The following is a 25291-nucleotide window of genomic DNA, read 5'->3' as shown; positions in this document are numbered from 1 at the left end:
TTCTACCAGGCCGCAGGACTCCTGCCATGTTGGGCGAGCTGCCCACCGGGCCGGCACTATCGCCTCGGCCCTTGGGGGAATGGTCACGGCCTCGGAAGCCTCCAGCTCCGCTCTCTCGGCCGTGCTCACTCCCCCTAACGGCAGCTCTTCTACTCCCACCTGCAGGATCCCCCGGCACAAGTCGATTTTACAACCGCTGCCAGTCAACAAATCCAACCCTATTAAACATGGGTCGCACACCTCCGCCACCCAAACATCTATCTCCCTCCTTACCGACCCTAACTTGAGGGTCACAGAACCACGCCCTATGATCGGGGCCGTTACCCCGGTAGCAAGTTGCAAACTATAATTTTGCAGGCGCTGGATCTTATCCCAGCCACCTGCGCTCGAATCAAGGACCACAGGGCTGATGATCGTGGCGCTAGCTCCTGTGTCCACTACGTCGTCTACCCCCACGCCGGCAATTTTGCATCTGATTGTCAGGCTACCGGTTCCAATTTGGCCACAATAAATGACCTGTCGCGTCAATGAGGGCTCTCCTCCATCCTCTTCTGCCGAACACTGCCCTACGTGCCCGACACCTTCTAGTTTCCCGGGGTCTGGCGGGGGGGTGTCTGGGGTCGGCTAACCCGCTCCCCCCTGGGCGGAGTTGAGGACCTCAACCGCCGGGGATCATCCCGGCGCGTGGCTCGACAGTGCCGCGCCAGGTGACCCAGACGGTTGCAAGTATAGCACCTCACCTGATAAGGTGCTTGTCTCCGGAATTCCAAATTTCCCCCCCTGAAGGTCCGAATTGGATTACCCGCTCGTGGTCCACCGCGGGCCACCTCCGGGGCCGCCTGCCATGGTCCAGGTCCCGCCAGGCGCTGGTCCACCAGCCTCCTGACCATGCCCGCCAGGTCAGGACTCACGTCGGGGGCAGGCCCCCTAAGGGGTCCGCCCTCCATCGGGGGTCCCACCTGGTGGACCGCCATTGCGTGACGCTCGCTCCCCCGGGCCAGGGGCCTCACTGCTTCCCAACGGGCTGCAGCGTCAGCCGCCTGGCTCAGAGTCTGCGGGCGCCACATGGCGAGCTGTTGCCGGAGCTCAATATCCGGGAGGGCCTGGATAAAATGGTCCAGCGCCAGGCTTTCCCGGGAATCCGCTGCCATGTTAGCATGTGCGATCCCCACTGCGCGGCAAATGTCGTGGGCAAGTTCCCCGATGGCTTCCTGGGGCTTGCGTTTTCGCAGCGCGAGCTGAGCTTTAACAAGCTCGCTCTGCTGTTCAATGCCGAATCGATTAATTAGGGCGTCGCGGAGGGCTGGCAGGGTGAGAGCACCCGGTGGTAATGCCGTCAGCACCTCCGCCGCCACGCCGCGCAATGTGGCCACCAGGTGTACTCCACCTTCGTCCTCACCCCAACCGTTGCCCTTACACACACAGTCAAACTGCGCCAGGTACGCGCGTAGATCACTCTTGCCGTCATACGGCGCGAGTGGGACCTTGTGGGACCACCTCGTATGCGAGTCGTTGCCCGCCTGCCGGACCCCGTGCGTCGCCCCTTGCGGGGTCAGCACGGGGCCGAACCGGCCGGGCCCCCACAGTACATTACCCCCAAGGGGCTCCCGTGCCTCCCCTGTCCCTCTAAAAACTACCCCTGTTGGTGTCGATGCATGGGTCACACTTCCGCAACCCGCTACCCATTCCATACCACCACAACCTTGCTCACTCACACCTCGCACCTCTCCCATCACCGGACCCTCTCGCTCGCACCCTCGTTCCATACCCTCCGGACCAGCCATACACCTCACTCTTGGCCTCTCACGAACATCCGGGTCCATCTCGACCCCCAAGCTTATTAAATCACCTGGCGCATCATACGCACGACCATATTGGTCACCACTTACACCGGGTCCTCTTTCTCTTCGCTTCTCCTCCATCACCTGCGAATCCCTCATCCGGTTAATGAGCACATCATCACGATCCGAACACAGACTTTGGACCAATTCTTTTACTTCCTCCTTTATCTCTTTCTTATCCTCTCTCCGTCGCTTCTTAATTTCGCTCACCCCTTCTTCCACTTCTTCTAATTTCTGCTTCACCTCCTTCATCTCCTCGTGCGCCCCCTTAAGTTCTCCCTCTAACTCCACCTTATTTTTTTCTATGTGCTCCCGCACCTCCCGCTCTTTAACCTCCATCACCTCTACCACCTTGTTCATTTTCCTCGTCAGGTCCTCATGTACCGTCTGACACTCTTTTTTAATTACCCCTACGTCCTTTTTCATCTCCTTCTGTATCGATTTTAAACCCTCTATTACCGCTGTGTTCTTCTTTACCTGGGCCCCCAACTCCTTTTGTCCCACTGTCAGCTGTTCTACTCCCAGCGTCAACTCCTCTATACCCCCTTGCAATTTTACAGTCCCCTTTCTCACCTCCTTCTCCATGCGCTCCTTACAGTGCCTCACCTCCTCGCGCACTCCTCCGACCTCCTCACTCACACCTCTTCTGATCTCTTCTCCCATCACTTGCATCTCCTGCCCAGATGCCACCCTCATCTGCTCCATTTCCTCCCTGTGAGCATCCAATTTAGTTTCTACCCCCATTCTGACCCCCTCTATCTGCTGCCCCATTTTTTAAACTTCCCTTTCCACTTGGTCCCTCATGTCCCTCAATTTGCCTTCCATACTGTTTTCTAACCCCATTAACCCATTTTTCACCCCCTCTAACCCATTGTCTAATCCCTCAAATTTCTTGTCTAATCCCTTAAGATTATTGTCTAACCCCTCAAATTTAGCTTCTAGCCGTTCCCCCATTTCTCCCATTTTGCCCCCCATTCTGCCCCCCAACCGCTCACTATCAGCCCTCATTTGCTCACTATCAGCCCTCATTTGCTCACTCTGAGCATCCATCCGATTCCCCAATTGCTGACTATTAGCCCTCATCTCGTCCTTCTGCAGGTTGAGGGACGCCTGCATTTGTACCATAAATTGCTCCATGAGGGCCTGCATTTGGGCCATCCCTCCCACTTGTGCAGCGGGTGCGGCCGCCGTAGCCATGTGCGAGGCGCCATTTTGCGCGCCCGCAACCTCGTGCGCGAGGACGCCATTTTGCGAACCTGCCGCCCTCACTGCTTCGCTCTCCTCATGTCCCTCAATTTGGTCCTGGATCGACCCTGCCTCACTCTCCTCTACCAGAACCCAGCCGTCTTGATCTGCCATAGCGCGACTTTCAAAATTCGGGTTTTTTTGTAAAACAAAACAATTTCCAACTGCTTGTAATTTTGAGCGCGTTAAGCGCGCTTCGAGCCTCGTATCTCACTCCTCGACACCAATTGTTACGGATCGCGGATTAGATGTTATTTACCGAGCGGTGGTATTGCCGCGACCTAACAGTTCCCCCGATTCTTCCCCAACTCACCCGATTCCACCCGACGTTGACCAAATCGCGCTATGCTAAATCAATGATTGGAAAGGACACAACGACTGGGATAGATGAAACGACGCAAGGGGTACAGTTCTCAAGACCTCCGGAGGAGGATATAATTAGTGGTGGAGAAAAGGGGTAGATTACAAGGTAGAGTGAGGTAAAAGACACAGAAGAGATGGGCACTTAAATACACTCTTATTTTATCCCAGACAGACCACAGACAAACGGGACAAGGCTGACTTACACAGGGATTGATGGCAGGGAAGGACAGGTAGCTCGATAGCACAAGGTGCACCTTGGCTCGGGGACAGGATCAAGCACGGTCCAAAAGATGCAGGGAGGCCTCACAGCGCTCGGAGGTGGCGTCTTTCTTTCTCCAAGCTCAGCGCGCATCTGACGTCACCTCCCTCTTCCTGCGCATGCTCAGCGGGGAGTTACACGCCCTCGGCTGGTTGGCTCCGCCCCAGATGGGACCGGTCCGCTGCTCCCATTGGGTGCGGGGGTTACCGGGCTCCGCCCTTGACGAGGAGCTGACAGGGAGCCCCTATTTGGTAACCCCGTCGAGCACATGTTCGATGGCGGCTCGTTGGAAAGGCCTGGTGCCCTCCCAACACCCCCTACCAACCAAGCCGGAGTGAGGACGCGCACTCCCCGCGCTCGCCGCTGCTGCTGTTGTTGGTGTTGTTGTTGCTGAACCGTGAGGAAGAGCTGCGGGGAGGTATTGGGAGGTCCTAAACTTCCTAACGGTGCCATACAATCACATTCTGGTGCAACGAAGCGTCAGAATTAATGGAAACGAGTTCTTAACTGACATAGACTAAGAATAACTAGCAAGATGTCCTATAGTTGTCTTACATGAGATGCGGTGAACCTGGGTGCGACATTTAATGGGGGAAATAGGGGGAGGTCGGGTCTACAGAGTGTTGTTTACAGAAAATGGGACTAGGGAATGGGGGATTGGGGATAGTTGGGAAGTATTGAGGAAATAGGGGAATATTTACAAGCGGATATGGATGGATGCAAATCCCATATCCGCAACAATATATATATATATATATATATATATATATATATATATATATATACAGTATATATATATATATTGTTGCGGATCTCACCGTCGGCCCCTTTTCCCCTTACCAAGGGGGGATTAATCCCCTTGTCTGCGACTGACCGATGTGAGTCCTGAAGCTGTCCAGCTCCCTCCAGAGAGGCAGGTGAGCAACCTCGTTCGAGACCGCGGACAAGATGTTATTTGCCGAGCGAATTAGCAGCCGCGGCTCAAACCATTAACAAAAACTAGACCCGATTCTTATTCGTTGGCCAAATCGTGCCACAGGTATTCAATGATGGAAAAGACAAGGACGAACGGATGTGAAGAAAAGAAGGCAGAGTAAGGAAGAACAGGGATTTATTACCAATATTTACAAGACCAAAGAAACCAAGGAGAAGGAAAAATACAAAAATAATGACAGAAGCAGCAGACACAGTGCAATACTAGCTTACCTATACAGTCTTACTTATTCCCTGGGACAACACGGACAAACAGACGAGTCAGACTTACACGGGGATGATGACCGGAATGGCAGGAGGTGGATGGCTGGACGGATGAGGAGGTGGGACCACAGGGCTGGAAGGTTCAGCTGGACGCAGGAGAACGGCTGGGCCAGGAGTGAGCAGCCGCCGACTCTCCACACTTCCGTTCGCACGGCGGCGTTGCTTCACGGCCACGGATCGAACCGCCGTTAAAGCTCAACTCCACCCAGCTGCGGTGGATTCAGCTGCGGTGGATTCCTTACTCATCTGCTGTGGGGGCTTCCTCGGTTATCTGCTCCAACTGGACTCACAGCTCCTCCTTAACTTGGACTGGACTCAACTGGGCTCCGGTAGACTGCGGGTGGGAGGCTCCGGGCGACGGGTTATATAACCACGCCCTACCAAGCCATGGCCACACCTTACCAAGCCGTGCCCACCGAGTCCTGGTTGGGCGCAAGGGCTTTCCTGGCTCCACCCTCTGAAGACGAGGTGCGGGCCACGCCCGTAATGTAGCTCCTCCCCCTTCTTCTCCGAGGCTTGACCACGTGCGTAATGGAGTTTGGGGTGAAGAAAACCACCCAATGCACTGACACTTCGGAGAGAGGATTGGGGAAAACTTAAAAAGGGAACTATCTAATGTCATTTGGTGCAATGCAGAGTCAACTAGTGGGAAACAGAGCCTTAAGCTAATACACATAATAAGGAAATAACTATTTAGAAGGGTATATGATTTTCTACGTGCATGCGATGGATTAAGTAAGGGGACGACCTTTGACCTTTACACAACGGAGGTATTTACAAGACTCATGACACTATTTACAATTGACAGAGGGTGATATTTACAACAATTATAGGATTCTCAAATCCGCAACACTGCACCCTCATCCTCCAGGCGGGTCCCAGGCCTATAAAACTTAACTTAGTGTGGCATGTAGGTGTAATTCCCTCTACAATTAACCTGACCCTGAGTGTGACAGTTTTAAAACACAAATAAGTATGTCCCTCTGCTGCATTGCACCCTGCCTAACAGAATCACGCCCACAGGATAACCGAATTGCGGAATGGTTCTCAAACTAAACATGTACGGTGGGGAGCATTATTTACAAGTGACGCTGATTGTATTTACACTGCAACCCCGGACCTGTGATTTTTCTTTTGGGGGGGGGGGGGGAAGACAGCCTGTGCTGCATCGACACACCAGCACCAATAAAGAGCACCATAAAGCACCAGTCAGTGCAGTCACCATAGTTATAAATAAAAACAAAACCCTGTTGGTGGTCTTCCTCTTCGGCTCCCTCTACTGGCCGTTGTTCTTCCTGATGTTGTTATTCTTCTTCTTCTTGTTTTTGCGGCCTGTTTGGTGGAAATAAAAAAAATGCACAAAACGTGTCCGTTTTTTATTTATGGCCCACAGGGGCCGACTATGAGTGGTTCACCTGTGGGCTTGGTGCCATCTCACCGGGGGGGGGGGGGGGCCTCCGAGGCCCAATCACTGCAACCAAGGGTTAAATTTCTTGGGAACGCGATGTTGCGTCTCGCACCTCAATCGACTATAAAATTTGGACACCCTGGTACTACGATTACCTCCCGCTTGACAAGAGAAAGACAATCATGAAAATTTTTTAATTCCGAAAGCCGAGCGCAATTTGCACCCAGCGGGTGTCAAACTCACAACCTTCGGACACCGAGTGTACACGTGGTTTGAATCCCATTCTCCTGACACCAGTTGTTGCGTGACTACCCTTGGTGAACACCGCAGGGTAACACGGATGACCAAACGAGCTTAATGCGTTCAGTTAAATGGCGGAGTTAATACATTCATTCAGAACAACAGAAACTTCAGAACATTTATAAGGCTTCTCTTCTGTGTGTGTTCTTTGATGCGTTTGTAAATCTGATGAAACGAGCAAAATCCTTGCTGCACACAGGACATTTATAAGGCTTCTCTCCTGTGTGTGTTCTTTGATGTGTTTGTAAATCTGATGAATGAGCAAAACCCATGCTGCACACAGGACATTTATAAGGCTTCTCTCCTGTGTGAGTTCTTTGATGTGTTTGTAAATGTGATGAACGAGCAAAATCCTTGCTGCACACAGGACATTTGTAAGGCTTCTCTCCTGTGCGAGTTCTTTGATGTGTTTGTAAATGTGATGAATGAGCAAAATCCTTGCTGCACACAGGACATTTATGAGGCTGGTCTCCTGTGTGTATTCTTTGATGTGTTTGTAAATGTGATGAACGAGCAAAATCCTTGCTGCACACAGGACATTTTTAAGGCTTTTCTCCTGTGTGTAACTTTCGATGTGTTTGTAAATTTGATGAACGAGTGAAATCCTTGCTGCACACAGGACATTTATAAGGCTTCTCTCCTGTGTGAGTTCTTTGATGTCTTTGTAAATCTGATGAATGAGCAAAATCCTTGCTGCACACAGGACATTTATAAGGCTTCTCTCCTGTGTGTGTTCTTTGATGTGTTTGTAAATGTGATGAACGAGCAAAATCCTTGTTGCACACAGGACATTTATAAGGCTTTTCTCCTGTGTGTGTTCTTTGATGTGTTTGTAAATGTGATGAACGAGTGAAATCCTTGCTACACACAGGACATTTATGAGGTTTCTCTCCTGTGTGTTTTACTTGATGACATTTCAATGTTGATAACCAAGCCAATTCCTTGCTGCACACATTGCACTTGTATGGCGTCGCCCGTCTGTGTGTTGCTTGACATCTCTTTGAAGCCTTTAATGAGATAAATGTTTTCTTGCAAACACAACACTTGTACAGCTTCTCGTTCCTTTCAATTTTCTTGAATGTCGAACTACAATTGTTCTTAGTCAATACACTGCTATTGTTGTTGACTTCCTGATAAGAAGTCTGTGTCATGTTCTGATTGAATGAAACTTCACTGTCAAACAATTGCGAACTTGACTTGGAATAAAAAACCAATTTCAATTGATTCTCTGCAAAGACAATTCAAAAAACCATCAATAAATCACAATTGCTGTGAAACATCATCATTTTAAAAAGCAGAATGAATAGTACTCCATTACCATTGAAAACTGGCCCTTTGTCTATTCTTATCTGCCATGAGGCGGAACCGAAAGTAAAGGATCAATGTTTAAGGTCCCGTGACAAGAATGCTTTGAGATTTAGAGGTGGTTTCTATGTAAATGAAGAGTGCTGAACAAAATGGGTGGCAGTTATCCTTTCAGGAATGCTGACTTTTCTGGCTCCGTGCCATAAACCAATAAAGCTGTCGCCAGAATATAAATTGGCCCTACCGTACCAGACGTGGTTCATGTGTTTTTTCATACATTTTATAATTAATGGATGTCAGGGAATACATTTTTACCAGAAAATAATATTTATATTTAAAGTAAATGTCCAAATCCCAAGAAGGCTGGCAAAATCCAAGATTGCCACTAAAATCTCTCCCACTCTCCTTTCCTCCTCTGTGGTGGCCCTGAATTTGTGAAGGTGGGGGTACACCATCCTATATTTGGGGGATCTATGGGTCGCTATTACGAGATCATCAGCTGTCTCCATGCTTGTTCAACACACAGAACTGAACTGTCTGGGGTATGCAACAACAACAACATGCTGGCTGATGTACGGCTTTGTTGATAGTGACAGCAACAATATTTTAAAAAACCCAACAACAAGCCATTGAATCAGAAATTTACCGCCGTGGATGTACCCTCTTTTACACCACCTCATTTAACACGTCAAACTAGTTATTCATGCCCGTAGTTTGTGTCCTTCATGATGTCCTTTAAAAAAGTACATTTCTTGTTTGGAAGGATTTTAAATTTTGTTTGATTGGCAGACGAACAGACAGGCTGAAGTAATTCCTATATAGCAAGTGTGAATGCACGCTCAAGACGAGACTCCATCAAATTTAGAGCCAACACTCCCAAGCTGCACGTTCATATTCCGATTAGTGTTGAACGATATTCAAAATATGAAATTAAAAGGAAAGTATGTCGTTCCTCAAACACAGACTGACAGTGACATTTGTCAGACAGATTGAGTGAACCAATTGTGTCACCCCACTTTCCGCTACGCACGCAAGACAAAAGGAAACGTCCCAATAAGCCGAGGATGTCTTCATTGAATGATCTTATGACAGGGGTCATGCTTTATTTTATTTTTTAAGCGTGACCCCTGTCACACGTTCATATTCCGATTAGTGTTGAACGATATTCAAAATATGAAATTAAAAGGAAAGTATGTCGTTCCTCAAACACAGACTGACAGTGACATTTGTCAGACAGATTGAGTGAACCAATTGTGTCACCCCACTTTCTGCTACGCACGCAAGACAAAAGGAAACATCCCAATAAGCCGAGGATGTCTTCATTGAATGATCTTATGACAGGGGTCATGCTTAATTTTATTTTTTTTGAGGTCTGCCGGGCCACACCTGAAAATTTGACCCATCGGTACCATCTCTGGTGGCAAAGCCTCACTGTTTTTTTCATAGTTTAGGGCCTAGAGATGATGAATTGAGGTGATAGCAGTGTGAAATTGGCAGCTTTCTGGTAGTTATCACCTCTCAAACATCACCCTGCCACTATAATTTGAAGCCCAAAATTTGGGGGTAGGGGAAACTAAAATGACTGTAGTTTCGCTCTGGGTGGGTCAATCTTAACAATATACCACTCATAATGTCCGTCTATGTACCCTCTATGTTAATCAAGAAGATATATGCAAAATATTTCATTATGTAGGTCACCAGAGGTCAAAAGGTCACCAATTTTAGGGGTTGCCCAAAATTGACCATCGGGCAAGTCATGTTGCTAGAATAAAGTAACAAATCACTCAATGTTGATTTAAACACTTGGAATGCATATTTTAGAGGTCTTCAGATGATTCTAAGGGGGACATTATTGAGTTGCTTTTGCAAAATTTTATTTCAGAGCAATTCATTTTGAACCATTTCTTGTAAATACCTAAAATCCAGGGTTTCGGGGGTAGGGGAAACCATAATGACTGTAGTTTTTGAGTGGATTGACCAAAATTGAAAATCTAATAGTCAAATTGTATGTCTATGTGCGCTCTATCATAATGACACTAGATGATGCAAAATTATTTAAATGTGTAGGTCATCAGAGGACAAAAGGTCACAAATTTTCGATGCTGCCAAAATCGTCTTTAGCACAACTTATTCTACTAAAACAAAGTAGTAAAAATGAACAAAAAGTAATATCAACTTCCAGAAATTCTATTTTTGATGTCTTTGGGTAATGTTGAGGGCTTGGAAAGTAACCTGAGTATTTTGAGTTCTCAATCTTCATCATCATCATCATCATCATCATCATCATCGCAATCTGATTCAATATCAACTGTCATCTCCAGTTCATCCTCCTCATTTCGCTGGTTTTCGCAAGTTTGTAATTTACACATCGGCGTACATTTCAACCCATTGTCTATGCAGCCACACTCTCCCTTTTTGCAAAGTCGTTTGCACTGGCAGGCCATCATTTCCAACACAGCTTCAGTTTTCCTATTTTGTTAGTTTTCCTTGTTATAGAGCCACAAAGGTGACTGACAAAACTGAAGCACCAAGTTGAGTTTGTCTTGGAGCCTACGCCATTGTGGTGAACATCGAGGAAAAAGCGGACATCAAGAGAAATACGAACGTGGTCCGTTGCCACACGAACTGCCGGCACCTCACACGATGCTGGAGTCTCTTCCCTGAAGGTGGACACCGAAAGGATAAATGAGGTATGCTGCCATGTGGATCGCATACGAACCGAACCCTTACGTGGGATATCTGGCAGACTCCAGAGGGGAGGGGCCCTCATTGAAGAGGGGAAGGGGTCGATGTTGAGAAGGAGAGGGATTTTGAGTCAAGTCAAAAAAATGAATGTACGGGAAGCACTGCCCACACCGGGTGTGATAGATCGAGACGGGGCTTTGTGAATAGACATGACTCCGATGAACCGCGGGAAACTCCGGATGCCAGAGGCGAGGGTGTGGAGGTGGATGGGAGGGATTGTGAGAGGAAGGGGAAGGATGAGCGTGAATGCTCACGAAAAGCTGCTAATAATCTTACTATAATTCACCAAATGTCCGTCCGTCTGTTCCCAGGTACAGCAAAAATGGCTGAACCGATCGCAACAATATTTTTGGTGGGTAATCCTGGGACCCCCTGGAGTATAATAGGCTTTATTGGTTTTCCAATTTTCCAGTTTTTCCAAACACGATGGAATAATATTTCACGATGGCTTTTCACGACAAACACGATGGTTTTTATTGAAATTCTATAACTACTGTTTAGATTTTGATGAGAATTTAGATCCTGCCGCAATGCGGAAGTGGACAGATGATGGCAAATGCACGGGTTTGATAATATCCAAATACAACCATCATTTAACCAATAGGCCTGGTGTTGGCTTAGCGGTTAGGGTGCCGGCTTGGGATCCCAGGATCCTGGGTTTGAATCCCGGTCGATCACTGAATTAACGCCAGGGGGGTTGACTCAGCCTGTCATCCTTCCCAGGTCGGCAAATTGAGTACCAGCTTGCTGGGATGAATGATCACGGTGTGTACCCCGGCTTAGAATAGGTACACCGTATCCCTGCGCATCGTAAGAGGCGACCAAGGGCTGGCGCCAGGAAGGGCATCTGGCCATAAAAACATTGCCTCAAACAGGGAACCATGATTGTCATGAAACATTGCCTCAAACAGGGAACCATGATTGTCATGGGGCCCGCAAGGCTAACCCCCGCTCTAGCAGGGAAAATGGCCTTAAAACGATCATTCATTCATATATTCATTTAAAACAGTATTTTGTTGAAGTATCAATTGATGATTGGAATCACCATTGACGGGGTATGGAAAAACGTACCCGTTTGTTTGCGAACGGGTACGTTTTTCATGGAAGTACTTCACGAACTTGTTGTCCATGTCTGACGTGTGACTCAAGGTGCGACAGGAATGTGGAATTTATTGGTTTCACCCTTTAGCATTCACCATTTCTGCATTGTCTGTTTGCTTCTGGCCTCCCACCCGTGCGGAGTGGAGGGGACGGAGGGGTGAATGCATGCGAGCCATTGCTGACACTGGATTTTTTTCGGGTGACACCGTCATAATTTCGGTCTTCGAGGCCGGCCGATAGGCACAGTGTGACCGGAAGGGACGAGGTTCTCCTGACCACGTGGCCCTTGACTTGGTTTGTCCGCACAATGCGGGCGCTTCCAGGATGACCTTTAGCCGGGGAGCGTTTGGGCGCCCCAGTGTGATACTGCCGCCCATGCGCATAACAACTTGTGAGTGCACGTGGGTCCTGGCGGTCCCACTGGCCTAGCGCTACCATGTTTAGACAGCGAACTCCGTCCCCGGGCACCACGTCTGACTCTCTTATTCAGTGAGCCATGGCGACGTGGGCACGGTAGGACACCCGCGGAGCCCCGGCGGACCAGGGACGCGCGAGCCTACGCGTTAGCGTGCTACGGCGGAATCAACGGCTTCGGCCACGGCCAGGCGAATACTCGGCCCGGTCGCACCGGAAATGAACTGGTTATTGGAACTGGATTGGAACTGGACTGGAACTGGATTGAGACAGGGCTTTGTGGGCAGGCGTGGCTCCGATGAACCGCGGGGCATTCCGGGTGCCAGGAGTGGGGTCCAGGGGAGGGTGGGAGTGGCGGGGCCGTGGCTGGGGTACCCACGGGAGAATGGAGATGGGGAATGACGCGTGGTCTGCGCGTCTCTGTGATGGGCGGGTCTGGCGGCACTATGGGGCAGACCGTGGTGATACATTCATCGAGGTGCCGAGAAATGTTGGGGTGCCGACGTCGACGGCAGATGTGGGTCCTGGCAATGGGGGTGGGAGTGAAGCAAGCGGATTGCAATGCTGAGAAACTCATGCACGGTCTAGACTCTTGGGTGGGCTGCACTGTGGGTCACAGGGGGAGGGGCCTTCAGTGGAATGGGAGGAGGTAATGAAGATGGGCACAGGGAAACGATGGAACATCTTGTGTTGATAAAAAGAAGAAAAGTATCTCAAGCAAAGAGTCGCAGGACTCCTATAGGGGAAACCCTATGCCTGTGCGGCCAGTCTGAGCAGCAGGAAAGTGCGCTGTAAAAAATAATAACTGTACCTTCTCAAGCGAGGAAATAGATCACTTTGGGAAGAGACATGATTACGCACCACAGCAAGAAGCTTCGAAAGTGCTGACTGTCTCACCACCATCAAAGACAATACTCCAGAGGAGAAAACTACAAACGGAAACCAGGAGTGTTGAGGTGAAGGAGATAATCCTCCAATGCAGGATGTATTCCAATTTCCATACATGAAGCATGGGGGAGTAAAGGTAAGGGTGAACGGTTCAGGAACCAGCTGAAAAAAACTGGCACGAGGGCGGAGACAGTCCCCCTTGATAATGTGAGAAGGTCTTTCAACAATTAAAGATATCTAGATAAAGATAGAATGGAAGAGATAACATCTCAGGCAAGGCAACAAGTGGCAGAAGAGATTAGAGTGAGGGGAGCTATGTGCATGCTTGAAGGTGAAGACAGAGATGGCAGGAGGGATTGTAAGAGGAAGGGGAAGGAGCATGAAATGCCTACTTTGAAAGCAAATACCTATTTTGGGGGGCAATCGACCCCCCCAAAGGGGCAGATTTTTTTTCAATGCCGTGAACATATTTGGTACATCACTGGACGTGAAGGTTGTGGTCAAGTTTCATAGAAATTGTATGTTTAGTTTCAGATAAGAAAGCAAATACCTCTTTTGGTGGGGTCAAACCTGGACCCACTTTGATCCCGGTAGACCCTCTTAGACTTCTATTTTCTTCATGCCGTGAACAAACTTTGGTACTTCACAGGTGATGAAGGTTGTGGTCAAGTTTCATCGAAATAGTGGTGGAATGTTTTGGAAAAGAAAGGTTGAATCGGTCTCCACTCTCTTTGCTTGGATTTTTTTCCCGATGTTTAAAATCATTATTCTATTAAAATTGAAGCATCAACTTGATTGCTGTGGGGTGTATCGTTTTCTATGCACTCTCTCATTACTGTAGCATGTCATCTACCCTTATCCCCGTATTCCCTTTTAATAAACCCATTTTAATTATACGAGATGTTTTCCCACCTTTTACCTTCAGCGTGCTGCCTTGTTCGGCCTCAGATCGATTCTTGGGTTTTGAAAATTGTAAAGAATAGTTAATTGAACGCAGTGTAGCGGCTACCGCTGGGTTTTCACAATCGCCTTGCACCTATCAAGGACGCGGAGCGATCACCATGCCGGTCTCGTCCAGGACGCCCGGGCAGGCCCGTGCTCAACTTGCCAGGCCTCGGTCGGGACGCCCGGGCATGCCCGGGCATGCCTGGGCAGGCTCGCCCTCAACTTGCCAGGCCGCAGCCAGGACGCTGGGCCACGCCCCCTCTCGCCTTTCCTGGGCAAACGCTCCGGGATAATATGTATATATATTGCTGCCCGATAAACGGGCTTTTCAGAGTGCCTGAGTGTTTGGTTTGATTAAAGCAACTCGGATGAATTCCAGCTTTTTGTCGCGTCCATTCTTCCGATCGACGTGGGAGCCCCAGCTCCTTCAGCAGTATACATTTAGTAAGCTCAACGATCCTCTGGAGCAGCCAAAGCTCCTGATGCCTCAGCGACGTTTGTCAGAGCCATTGATGCGACACAAGCTTGACTGTGTGCACACTGTATAAACTGATCAATCCTTCGAAATGATGTTGAATTCAAGCCTTTCATTGATAATCAGCCAAACCAAGTGGAGCTGTGCTGTGTGTTCTGTGCATGGTTCTGCTTACCTTCATGCATCTTAGGAGCATTCTTCACCTCCCAGAGAGAAAAAGCACAAGGTTCCTGCTTTACACACTCATTGCTCAAAGCATCCTGGGAACTCTGAGAGAAGTCACTTTGAAAATCTTCCATCTTCACTGGATGAACCAGATCTGCAAACAATATGATCTCATGTTATTTAAGTAAAGAGATAAAATGAATACCAAAAAAACAAGGAGAAAAAGACATGAAATGTCGAAGTCCCTGCGGTTTTAGTTATTTTTCTGTGCAGAGTTGAAGGCCGCCAGTCGGCCATCTTTGCTCAGATTACAAAACAAAATCTTTTACATATGTATACTCTCATGTATTGTCCATGTGGCAAGTGTAAACAAAATTCATCCATGCATGTCCAATAAATGGTTGGAGACACATTTAAGTAATACACTGGCTGAAAGTCGGCCATCATTGTTCTGATTTCCAAAAAAAATGACATGCATATGTAAGCCATCATTCATGATCTGTGTGCCAAGTTTGAACAACATCGGTAAATGCATGTTTGAGAAATGGTTAAAGAAATTCCCTTTTGATAAACCCATTTTAATAATGAGACGTTTCCCCCAACTTTTACCTCACGCATGTTGCACCCGCCTTGTTCAGCCTCGGATCAGTGATTATTGGGGTTTTCAACATCAGGTTTTGTTGTTACAACTAAAATAGCCGCCAGCCGGACATCTTTGATCGCATTGTGGATCAAAATTATTTGCACATGCAGTATATATCTTCATGTGTTGCCTTTGTGCCAAGTATGAACAAAATAGGGTCCTTCCATGCCAGAAATATGGTTGAGGACGGATGTATTAACGCATGGATGGACGGGAAAGACCCAATGATATACAAATGTGCTTGTGATATACAAGGTGGAGGTAGAAGAAGCAATTTGCATCAGATGTTGTCATTGTGACAATAATGTCAGGCAGAATGTGATCATCACTCGTATAAGGGACCGTGTGGTAACTGTGATCTCATCCTATGATCAAAGGGTGTTTGCACATTGCATTTAGTTGATCTTGAGGAAGGCATCACTGGGCTTCTACGTCCTGAAGAAGTTTCTGGCTGTTAACAAATAGCAAGTGCAACCACTTCACAAGAGGAAAAAGAAAGAAAGATAGAAGCGCATTCCACTCCAAGCACTTTGGCGCACCCTGCTACGTACATGGCGAACGCACAAATATTATTAGCCTCGCTCGAGGGTATTGCATTTGAGTCAGTTTGTCTGTCTGTTTGTCCGCACACAATAAATGATTTTCTCTGCAACCGTTGGTCCGATTGACAGGAAATTTTCACCATAGGTGCGTCTCCTCCTGTATAAGTTTTAAATGATAATTATGACGTCATATGTCATGTGGTACAGTCACCATCTTGGAAAAACCGAAAAAATGCACCTCTTTATCTCTGAAAGCGCTGCATAGAAAAAAATTGAGACATGGCTCATTGTAAAGAAATCTCCATGTGGGATAACATACAGTCACGTGAAAAAGTAAGTACACCCCATGTAAAGTTGACTTTTTCAACATATTTCAACATACAGCTATTTGATCTTCATTTCAGCAATATTGAGAGATAAATGCATGCTGTTGTTGTTCCGCCCCCCTTTTTTCTGGAACCGACCGCATGGTCAATGGCGGCCAAGGCGAACGCTAACCAAGGCGCGTAACAGAATTGGGAGGGACAAGGCACCGTCTGTAGGTGCGCATAATGGCGCCGTTTGGAGAGAGCGATTGGGAAATGAGCGAATGGGGCCGATCTTATTTAATAATAATAATAATAATAATAATAATACATTTATTTTATATAGCGCTTTTCAAGAAGCCCAAAGATGCTTTGACAGCACAAAAAACAAGTGCAAAAAGACAAATATAAATCGGTAAATAATCAAAGCAAAAGGAAGGAGAAGGAGAAGAGATAGTCAGGGGTTAAATGCTGTGGGTTAAATGTTAAATGCAGTGTTGAACAGGTGTGTCTTGAGTGATGTTTTGAATGTGGTGAGTGAGGAGGAGTCTCTGATGGTGTGAGTTAGTGAGTTCCAGGGGGTGGGAGCAGCGATGGAGAAGGCCCTGTCCCCCCAGGATCTGAATTTGGTCTGGATGGGGGGGTGGGGGGGGAGGGACAGGAGGTTGGCGCCAGCAGAGCGGAGGTTGCGGGTGGGAGTGTGTCTGGAGAGTGATTAATGCAACGCAGATTCAACTATTGGGAACACGGCCTTATCTAGACACATGATAAGGAAATAACTGAGATTTCTAAGGTGACCTACGTGTTGCATATGGACTAATTAAGGGTGCGACCTTTAACCTTTTAATAATGGAATATTTACAAGAATTATTTACAAATTGAGGGTTCTAAAACCGCAACACTGGTCAATGGTGTTTGGAGCGAGCGCTAAGGCGACGAAGGCTCAATGCCGCTAATCAAACCACGTGACAATTTGGGGAGACTGTTGTGGAGACCATGTGACTGTTGCGGATTCTGGGGTCGGCGCTCACCTTATCAAGGTGGGGGTGGGGGAAAGGAAAGAGAGAGACAGAAAGACAGAGACAGAGAGACAGAGAGAGAGAGAACAAATGATGAATTGCGAAAGATGATGGGAATAGAGCCTATGATTGATGCTGTGAAGAGGAATAGGTTGAGATGGTTTGGTCATGTGTTGAGGAAGGATGACAGTAACTGGTTGAAAAGAGTGATGGAAATGAATGTAGAAGGAAGTAGAGGACGGGGAAGACCGAGAAAGACTTGGCTAAAGATGGTCGAAGAAGAAATGCGGGCAAGGGGGTTAACAAGGGGAGATGCAGAAAAAGGGGCAAAATGGAGAACATTGTCACGGGGACCGCAAGGCTAACCCCCGCTCTTGCAGGGAAAATGGCCTGAAAATGCCTGTTGTTGTTAATAATAATTAGACTACGGATTTTTATGTTAAGAAAATAGGCCTTTTATGTTTTGAAAAGCGGAATTTTTTTTTTTTAATGTGAAAAAATCCCGAAATATTTTTTTCCCCCGTTTTATTCATCTTTTATTATTACCAAGTTTTTCAGAAATTAGTCAAAAAAAGAAAAAAAAATGGTAAGCTTTTTCCTGCACAACATTAAGCACTCTGGGCTAGTAAACAGGTAAAAAATGACGTTCAGGTACCTTTATTGCAACCGCATTGTTTGATAAGTAGAGGACGAGAAGAAATTGACAAGACCCTTTTAGGAACGGTTAAAGTAGGTGTTTGAAATCATTATCTTGGTAATGTTCTCCTTGGTGAGGCGGTGTCGGCGGTCGGTGAGGACGTTTCTGTAGACAGAGAAGGACCTTTCCACGTCGACGCTGACGATGGGGCAGTACCTCAAGAGGGGGATGTCGGCAAGCTTGACTCCAGCCGGCACACCAACCTCAGATCCGTGCTGATCTCCATCCAGGATCAAAGCCACTGTCCTCAGCACACCAACGTCGGGATTGCGCTGCAGCACCGCCTTGAACTTGGTGAGCAGGATCTCCTTACGGCAGCCTCGGATTTTTCGAGCTCCTCCTTGGCCTGATCAAGGAGCTGGAAGGCCTTGGCCAGCTCCATGCCGGCCTCCTCCAGCTGCTTAAGGATCTTCGGGATGAACGACAAGTGGGCATTTAAGAAGACCAAACTGAGCTTGATGTCCGCCTTTCCGAACAGGTCCTTCGCACTCCGGATTGCCATCGCGTCGTCATCATTCAGCTGGTCCACAATGTCCTTGACGGCCTCGAAGTGCTCGGCATAAAACACCGCGGCGTTGATCCACGTCCCCCACCGAGTCAGAATGGGCTCCGGGGGGAGAGAAAGATTGGGCTGCTGCTCCTTCCAAAAGACAACACGCGACGGGGCTTTGACGAACACCTTCTTCGTCGTGGCAATCAGGTCGTTGACGTCCTTGAACATTTCTCGGACTGTCTCGCAGACACGGTGGAGCGCGTGGGCAACGCAAGTCACATGCAGCAAGTCCGGGAAGAGTTCCTTCAGGGCATGGCTGGCCTTGATCATATAGGCCGCGGCGTCGCTGACGAGGACCTTGAGGCACTCCGGCTTGAAATCAGGCCAAAGATAGCGCAGCGTGTCATTGACTGCACGCACGATCTCCCCGGAGTTGGTCTTCTCCAGAAACATGCACTGGACGAGGTGGGGACGAAAGTACCCCTCCTTGGACAAGCATCCCGCGATGATGTTGGCCACATATCGACCTGCCGAATCGGTCATCTCGTCGACGGACAGCCAGATGGGCTGCTGTCCGAGGTCGGCACGGATCCCCGCCAAGGCCTCGTCGTAGCACTTATCGAGGTAGTGCTTTCGAATCCAGCTTTCCTCGGGGATCTGGAGAGTGATGTGCTTCTCCAGGAACGACCGGAGGGCAGGGTTTTCCAATTTCGACCATGGGATGCCAGCGGCCAGCATGGCCTGGCACAGCTCCTGAGCCACGACGTCACACTTGTGCCTCTTTCCGCCACCAAAGTCCTCCATGGTGGCTTGCGTGACCGTCCTCTTCTTCTTCAAGGCCAACTTGCTCTTGTGGCGGTCTCCTCGGACATGTTGGGCCAGCTCAGACTTCTGCTTCGCCCGGAAAGTCTTTTCACAAGCTCGACAGAAAGCCGTGTCACTCGACACGTACTTGAAGGTGGCCCCATCGCCGCCAGCGTTGAATTCCTTCAGCCACTTGTCACAAAGAGCAGCACTCATAGGAGACTTGTTCACACTTTGTGTACACTCTCTCACTGTAGTACACCGCCTCACTGCTGTACATGCTGGGGACGCAACGCACGCAAGTGGACGCAACGTTTTGTTTTTGAGATCGATCGCAGTTAAAAATTTCGATCGCAGTTACAAATTTCGATCGCAGTTTAAAATTTCGAAAAATTCCCTAATTTGTTTTAGCGTTGCCAGACATTTTCGACCAAAAAGGGCATTTTATTTTATTTTTCCCGAAAAAGGGCGAAATTCTTTTTTTCTCCGAAAATAGCAAAATAATTTTTTTGCGCGCAAAAAAGCCGTTTTATGTGAAAAAAAAATTTTTTTTTTTTCACATAAAAATCCGATGTGCAATAATAATAATAATAATAATACATTTATTTTATATAGCGCTTTTCAAGAAGCCCAAAGGTGCTTTAACAGAGTACAAAAAACAAGTGCAAAAAGACAAAAATCAATAGGTAAATAATCAAAGCAAAAGGAAGGAGAAGGAGAAGAGATAGTCAGGGGTTAAATGCTGTGGGTTAAATGTTGAATGCAGTGTTGAACAGGTGGGTCTTGAGTGATGTTTTGAATGTGGTGAGTGAGGAGGAGTCTGATGGTGTGAGGTAGTGAGTTCCAGAGGGTGGGAGCAGCGATGGAGTAGGCCCTGTCCCCCCAGGATCTGAATTTCGTCCGGATGGGGGGGGGGGGGGGGGGTCAGGAGGTTGGTACCAGCAGAGCGGAGGTTGAGGGTGGGAGTGTGTCTGGAGAGGAGGTCAGTCAGGTATGATGGGGCCAGGTTATGGAGGGCTTTGCAGGTCAAGAGGAGGATTTTGTGCTGGATTATCTGGGGGATGGGGAGCCAGTGAAGCTTGTAAAGGACGGGGGTGATGTGGTCACGGGTTCGGGAATGGGTGAGTAGACGGGCAGCGGAGTTCTGAATGTATTGGAGTTTATTGGTGATTATTGAGGGTGAACCAGAGAGGAGGCTGTTGCAGTAGTCCAGACGGGAGGTGATGAAGGCGTGGATGAGGGTTTCAGCAGCCGTGGAGGAGAGGGATGGACGGTGACATGACATTCTGTTCCCGTGATGACATTCTGGCATTCTTCGAGACTTCTTTCAGCATCTTGCGGTCTGCTCTCGGGCTGAACTTGCTGGGGCGGCCTGGCCTGAACAAGTTGGCAGTTGTTTGGAATCTTCTCCACTTGGAGATGATCTTCCAGACAGTCGAAAGATTGATTTCAAATTGTTTGGAGATCTTTTTAAATTCCTTCCCAGACTCGTAGGCATCTTTCACCTTCTTTCTGAAGGCCTCAGAGAGCTCTTTTGATCTCGGCATAGTGACGCTGCACACTTCAACAACAAAAAGCAAACCAAACTAAATGTCTGAGGTTTAAATAAGACAGGTTCCTCCAAGATCCTCTCTAATGATGTTCGAATCATTTGCACCTGAGCTGGTGCACCTGATTCTAATTTTAGGTATTTGAAGTAGTGATAAATGTAGGGGTGTACTTACTTTTTCTACATACGAAATTTGCATTTATGTTTATTTAAATTATACAATGGATGACAAAATGTAAATGTTTCATGATGCTTGTTATATTATATCACCTTTATCGATCAATATTGTTGAAATGAAGATCAAATAGCTGTATGTTGAAATATGTTTCAAAAGTCAAAACATTACATGCGGTGTACTTGCTTTTTCACGTGACTATGTTCAGGATGATGTCATAGATGCCTCCATTATGACGTTATAATTTAACAAGTACAAAACCTCATCCGATCAAGATGAAATGCCTTGAGCGTCATCTAGGGATACATTGGTGGAGAAAAATAAATAAAATAATGATGACGTCATTGGTCACGTGGTTGGGCCGCCATATTTGTTTTCACACAAAAGCCTTAAATTCACTAAAAACACGTGCTGGCGAGGGTCTGCAATCTCTTCTTGCTGTTTCTTGTTGGGAGTTGCAATGCTTATCTCTCGGAGGACAATGGACGAGTTCAGGATCAACCATCAGCTTCCTATCAACATTTGTAATAACAGTCATGCCGTTGTGTTTTGATGTTATCTCCATCAATGGGATTGCAAGTTTGTAACCGAATGATTTCGTCACAGCCGTCAATAAGTGCATATTCCACAGAAATATCTCGACAAATATTGTGATGTTTCATCGTGTTGAACGAATTTGGTTTAATATTGAGCTGGGTATTCAAGTTGTTAGACACCCTTAAGGCAGGTAGATAGAGGGGGGGGGGGAGGTGGGGGTGGGGGAAAGGAAAGAGAGAGACAGAAAGACAGAGACAGAGAGAGAGAGAGAGAGAGAACAAGCTCCCATACAATGTGCACTCATCAATGTCTGCCAATGGGACAAGCAGAATGTTGTTGTGGTTCAGACCTGTGTCTTGAAAAGTTGATTCATCTCCAGACTCAGACTTCACCTTCACTTTCACAATAAAACCTGAAACAAAAAAATCTCTTTAAAACCAAACAACGGTTCGACTGAAACAAAATATTTTTTTATAAAAATGTTGAAAATAAATGAGAAATTATTTCAAATTCGAGAGATTCTCATTGTAGCACAAGCAGTGCTGGATATTATTATATCAAGTCATTTTCAGGATTTTGATGAAAGCATCAACATAATTAAAGAGACTGGCCTACACTCAAAAGGCTTACAGTATATCTCTGGATAGCCAATCATTATGTCACGACGCTCTTACAGCTCAATTTTAAAGGTCTGGTAAAACCATGTCATCACAACTGAGTATATTGTAGTAAATCATCTCCATATTAATAGGCTCATGCCGTCTATCTGTCTGTCCCACCCTGAAACATGGAAACGTTCTTCGGGGAGAGAAAAAAATGATAAAGCAAAGGTTACTTCAAATTAATCCAAAATCTTTTTTTCAAATTAATCCAAATGTTTTGAAAATTCAAATTTTTTTTCAAAGAGACAAAACATTGAAGCCAGGTGGTGAGGAGGCAACAGGGTGGGTGCTGAAAGACCGGTGGGAACCCCGGTGGTATCCTCACCTAACCGGAAGGTATTGCAGAATACGTTGAATAAAGATTATAGGGGAACATGAACTTTATAACATGAACATAAACACAAATCTTTAAAAGAATAAAGATTGTCAACCAAAATAAAAGGCTCAGAAAACAATATTCTAATAAAATGTTGGAAACTTTATTTTGAAATTCGTTTTCAGCTCACCTGGACTTTAGTCCACTTTAGTTTGTGAGAAACTGCAGTGATCTGAAAAGTATTGGGAGCGACCGGAAGCGAAAGAGAACTGGTCGATCTCATGCTGTCGAAATGGCCATGATGAAGTGGATCAAAGACGTCACAGAGAAGGACGCTCCATTGTCTGGACCTCTTATCTGACAGAAGGCAAAGGAGTTCGCAGAGAAGCTGAACAACAAGTTCAAGCCAATGAACAGGGGGTTCTGTCGGCTTGTTAGAGGAAGACAGCGATGAAGAAGAGGTGCATATTCCAACTGGGATGGAGATGATTGCGGCAGCGCACATTCTGAGGAATGGGATGATGTTCTGAGGCTGCAGTGACACAGCATTTCTGCATCGTATCGAGTCGCAGGTGCAGAGAGTTGCTGCTGATTCAATGAAATAATCTACGATCGACTCATTTTTCAAAGTGTACATGTAATACCTTTTTTTTTTTCTGTCAATGACCAAACTATGCTCGTTTTGTTGCTTGACCAATAAAATGCTTCATTGTTTGGTTTCCTGATGTGAAAATGACTATTTATTTCCAGGAATGGGTGATCCCGTGTATAAGAATCACCCGCTTATTCGTGGGTGCCACTTTATTACCATAGTAAACCCTCTTGAAGACGATCAATCAGTCACGAACACTCTTGGGTCTCACTCTCAGCCATGTTCTCTCTCAGAAAAGCCACATTTCAAAGTTGGCCCCAAAAACCCAACCATGGACTGGCCATCTTCCATCGTGCAAAGTCCTTCCTTGGCACACCTGAGCTCCTATCCACCTACAAGTCTTTCATCCGCAGCTTGATGGAGTACTGCCCTCTCCCCTCTGGGCTGGCTCCCCTGCCTCACATCTTGCTCAGCTTGACGCCATGGAAACCAAGGCTTTCAAGATCATTGGAATCTCAGGCGATGAAGTCTATGGGCCTCTCACTTCGCTATTGCCGACAGGTCGAAGTCTTCCTCTGCCTCATTTCTGGTCTTGCACCCTCTGTCCTCTCCATGCTCTGTCCACCTGTGGAAGTGTAATTCAGTGTAACTTATTAATTGGCACTGGTAACTTATTGGTTGACCTAGTAACAAAGCAGATGCATTTTACATGCAAACTCTGTGGGGGACGGGTTTGTAAATGAGTTAGGAATGTGCACGAACATGATGGTCTCTTGAAACACCTGGTCACAGCCCCAGGCTGGAGCACCCCCCTATTGTTTGATAAATGGAACTCACAGCAGGGGGGGCTAGCTGGCGCCAGGAAGGCGACCGGTGACGTCGGCGGAGAGGAGATTACGAGTTCAGCGGACAGAGGATTAAGTCGAGTTGGTCCATATAAGCGGGAGCTGCGGCTGGAGTCGAGAGTACTTGCTACGTGAAGCGCTGACCGAACGGGAGTGTCGGATGGAGAGAAGGACCAGCGAAAAGAGTTAACCTGATCCATTATATTATGCGGTATCATTTTGGTAATTGGATGAAGTGAATACAGTTTAATAAACGAGACCTTTTGTAACCTGTGTCCGGTCTTTGGAGTCCTGTGAGTCCCCCAGTAAATTCCCTGACAATCTTGGAGGCACCGCTGCGATCAATTGTACAAGCAAGTCTTCTTTAAAAGGTGAGTGTGTCTTGTCTTGTCCAATATGATTTACGAACTTGGAAGTTATGGGTACATACATGGGGGAGCAGGTGATCTGGGGCTTCTTTGCGCACCGATGCCGCGATATAGGTGGCGTGAGCCATCACGAATGGGATTTCGATAAACGACTGTAGCAATTTATTCGTTTTTTTTTCTAAATGATTTCTGTAAATACGTATTTTTGCGCTGGTTATTAAAGGGCCTTACTGTGACCTGGAAGCGGGCGGAGCAAGTGTGCACCTTGCGACCGCTTGCTTCCAGGACGTGTAAGGCCGGTACACTCGTTTACCCACCAGCACACGGATAAAGTACTACTTTTTTTTTTGCACTTGTTCGAAGCACTTGACTTGATCGGCGCTTGGCGAGCGACAGGGAACCGGGAAACGGAATTATACTTATATATATATATATTTCCAATATGGTACACCGGCCACAACGATTTTAGCGATTATCCGAGTTTTTTTTTAACGATTTCTGTAAATACGTATTTTTCCTGCGCTGTGTAATTCTTCTGACACGCGCCACGAAGAAACGCACCACTGATGTGCATGAAGCGACTTGTTTGCCGGTTCGGTAAGGTCCTTCCGTACACGTGTACAATCGTGTACACCCGTTTTAAATAAATAATTTTTTTCAGTTTTCCCGCCATGCCTATAAATTCATGACAGACAACCCCCCTCATGCCGGTCCAGAATTATGATGAAAGATGGCGATTGAGAAAAAAAATTGCATCAAATTTTGTCCAGGTCCATCAAGAAGCCTTTGAGACATGCTTCACGGTTGAATAAAAAACCACCGTTTAGAGTACTTCTTTTTTTTGTTCAAAGCACTCGACTTGGAGCCAGCGACTTGCTCGGCGGGGGATATAATTTTAGATATATATATAGTACGGGCATGCCCTAGTGAGAGATAATTACAGGAAATGGTGTTTGTGAGTAACAACCACCCTCTGGTCGAGGCTCATAGAAGGGGTGATGCTTACTGATTCGGCACGCTCACAAAATATGGG

General features: G+C 47.1%; 1 pseudogene; it reads right to left on the bottom strand.

The window, feature by feature from the left end:
- The window catches only part of LOC144891960 (uncharacterized), an 83153-nt pseudogene that overhangs the window by 7733 nt on the left and 50129 nt on the right, over positions 1 to 25291 (bottom strand).

This window comes from Myxine glutinosa, chromosome 5 (genome assembly GCF_964187855.1).
Source record: "Myxine glutinosa chromosome 5, kmMyxGlut1.1, whole genome shotgun sequence".
NCBI classification, from domain to species: Eukaryota; Metazoa; Chordata; class Myxini; order Myxiniformes; family Myxinidae; genus Myxine; species Myxine glutinosa.
The sequence above is the reverse complement of the archived record's forward strand: the minus strand, read 5'-3'. Positions and strand labels throughout refer to the sequence as shown.